The sequence below is a fragment of the Colias croceus genome, chromosome 9 (genome assembly GCF_905220415.1).
Source record: "Colias croceus chromosome 9, ilColCroc2.1".
Classification (NCBI taxonomy): Eukaryota; Metazoa; Arthropoda; class Insecta; order Lepidoptera; family Pieridae; genus Colias; species Colias croceus.
Genome location: NC_059545.1, coordinates 11,263,445 through 11,266,796, shown reverse-complemented (window position 1 = coordinate 11,266,796; position 3,352 = coordinate 11,263,445).

The following is a 3,352-nucleotide window of genomic DNA, read 5'->3' as shown; positions in this document are numbered from 1 at the left end:
TGAAAAATATTCATTATAATTTTATTTTTAATTTATTTTTATTATTAATTTGAAAGAAAGAAAGAAGAAACATAACATTATTGGCATTTCTAACGAATACCTTGTTAACCTCGGCTTCAAACGAGTTAATATAAAATGTAAGTTAAAACGTACAAACATATATACAAATATCATTTTAAAAGGTAAATGTAAAAGGAAATAGTTACGACGCTGCTTTTATCTGTAAATAAAGAGCCTCTTTGTGTTCAACTTACTCTTGAATATTATAATTTCCTCATAATATATTGAATTGAGTCTTTGAAATTCTTTTTATAAATAATGAATACAGAATATAATATTATTAATATTCACAGACGTATTGGTCTATGGCTTCGTGTAGATATTACATAAGTTACCTACATAATATATTATTATGTTTATCACATTTAGTCAAAATCAGTAATTGTAACGTAATTGTTCACAACAAAAACACGGACGAAGGCATCTTTTTATTTTATACCATGACAATGGGAAAATAAATAAAACATAAACACAATAAATTGATAAACATAATATAAACTTTTAGAAAAAACGTAGTATAGCAACTGAAGTGTCTGGCAATAAGAGTATTATCTTTCTATTATTTCTCTTCAATTTAAGCCCTAAATGAAACATCTCATAAATTATAATTAATGAATATGAAAATGAAAATGAGAAATTGAACGTAAATTGGCAGGCGATCCGTCTATGCCAGAATGTTATAAACCAAAGCCGCTAGGCAATTAGCCGATAATCACTTATAATATATTATACGCATAATCTATAAATCCCTGATATATTACAAGCAGCTGAAACCACGCGCCGCATAACTTACAAAATAATGTTACCCGAAAACTTTCCTATAGGATTTAGGTAAGGACTAACAATTTTTGGAAGGGTATTCCCTGAGGTAAACTAATATTATTTACGGCAGCAATAGGTATTAGGTAGTATTCAATATTAAGTATTAACCAATACATAAATTAGTAACGTTTCGTCTCAAATGTCGCTATTACTAAAAAACTTTGCTGCTTATTTTTGACAATTTCCATGACCTAATTCATTTCGTTTAAGAGGCAGGTTTTCGTTTTATTTCAATGTTACCTAATTTTTTTTTATACTGTTATCCAAATCTATTTAGTGATGTATGCGTCAGCCAAGCGTTACTGCTAGATTTTATTATACGTATAGATTATGCCGTTACTAAGTTTTATTTCCCCACAAAGCACAAATAATACAAGTTTATTGCAGGCATCAAAGCCTCTAACACGATCCGACACTCGGACGATTTTATATTTATTTTCCAGTCGTGACTGTCACGTCCCATGGTTTTAAAATAGTAAACTGCTACATTACGTGTACGCAACGGAGTGTATTGAGAAAACGTATACAATTTGTATTTTTACATTGATGTCAATAAATGGGCTTGTTTCATCACATCATGCGTAAAACTATCAATGTATTACAACATGAGCGTTACAATCGCTGAGTTGTATACATTGCTGTTCGTTGTCGAAGACATAGTTCTGTTACTTTCAGCGGAGAGCAATGTATATCGACGCCTGGACCAGCATCGCGTTTGATGATGATTGATGGACCTTCCGTTTCGTGTGAGTGATATGAGCCGGGAGAGTGCAAAGTGGCTAGTGTCGCGCGTGTATTAACAGGGAAAAGATTACATTTTGATGTATGATGCTAGCGACAACCTTTCTCGGAAAGTGGTCTAAGACTGAAAGCGAGCTTGAGGTGATCTGTTGGAATAATAATATGATTCCCAACAAAGGTGACAATCAATTTTCAACATATTTTCAATGCCTATGAATGGTCTTATTTAGCTAATATACCCTTTATATAATACTAGAGGTCCGCCCCGGCTTCGCCCGTGGTACATATTTCGCAATAAAAGGTAGCCTATGTCCTTTCTCGGGTATCAAAATATCTCCATACCAAATTTCATGCAAATTGGTTCAGTAGTTTAGGCGTGATTGAGTAACAGACAGACAGACAGACAGAGTTACTATCGCATTTATAATATTAGTATGGATTATATTATGTACATATTAATATGTTTTGTTGTATATAATGCAAAATATATGAGTGTACGTAGATGTTAAAAACATAGTCGCCATTTTTTTGGATCAATATGTGTATGGATTTATAATTATGCCTGAATATAAATTAATATAACACAGTATTGAGTACACTTACTGAGTTATATTACTATTTACAAACTGAACGCGAGTGTACTTCAAGGATTATATTATATTATACGCTCATACAATTCGTACGCTCGCATGCAAAAGTGAGTCAGTTAGTATTCACCATATTACAGATCTGGGACATTTACCATTTAGGAGATATGAATCGCTTTAGAAATGCCCTGTTTTTAAATGGAACTTCCTGAAAAACTAACGGATAAAACTGTACACTGGACTGAATTCCGCTTAACATTAGGCACGTCTAAATTATCTTTTGAGGAAGTATAACCGACCGGTTTTAGGAGAAATGCTTTTGAATAGACTAAGTGGGTTCTTGACGATCTTTTTCTTCCTATGTTTCACTTTAACCACAGATAATTTTATCTTTAGAGAACCTTATGATTTAACTTAGAAATTACAGCATCCGTGTTTAGTTTTTAAGCTTTATAAAAACAACCATTTACTTACTATTGCTATGCCATTTAAATTCAAAAAAAAACATTTTAAATCAAAACGATTTCCTGTATCGTAGCTCATTAATACATTACGAAACACATGTAACAACAAATATCGGAATCGCGTAATCACTGCGAGCGAGACACGAATGCGACGTGAAATTAACTGAACGTCAGATAAATTCAATTTATTTTAATGGTCCTTCGCAAACAAGCGCTTATCAATCAATTGTTAATGTTTACTGATTTATTTCCGTCCCAAACGCGATAGTGCCGCCCGCCGCCCGCCGGGGCCGCACGGGGCTCGCCAGACCGACAGCAGTCGGATTGTTTGTCGACTCTTATTTTCATTTACGCGTATAAATAAATGAGTAATGGCTTAATTACCTTCAGAATAAACCGATTTTCAATTTGTGGCTTATTTATATTATATATATGTATGCTGTATGTTATTTTCGATTGTGACAATTGTGTTGTTATGACGATACATAACGTTAAAAGCTATAATTATAATAAAAAATCTAGGACTACATTATATGAAACGAAACCCTCTTTTTCCCTTAGTTACACGCGTGAAGGGCTGGACCGATTGCCCTATTTCTTTTTTGTTGTTTTGTTATTGTTAGAAGAAGGCGCTTATAAAATAAAACAAAGTTGCGTGGAAATTACATTTATTAAAGT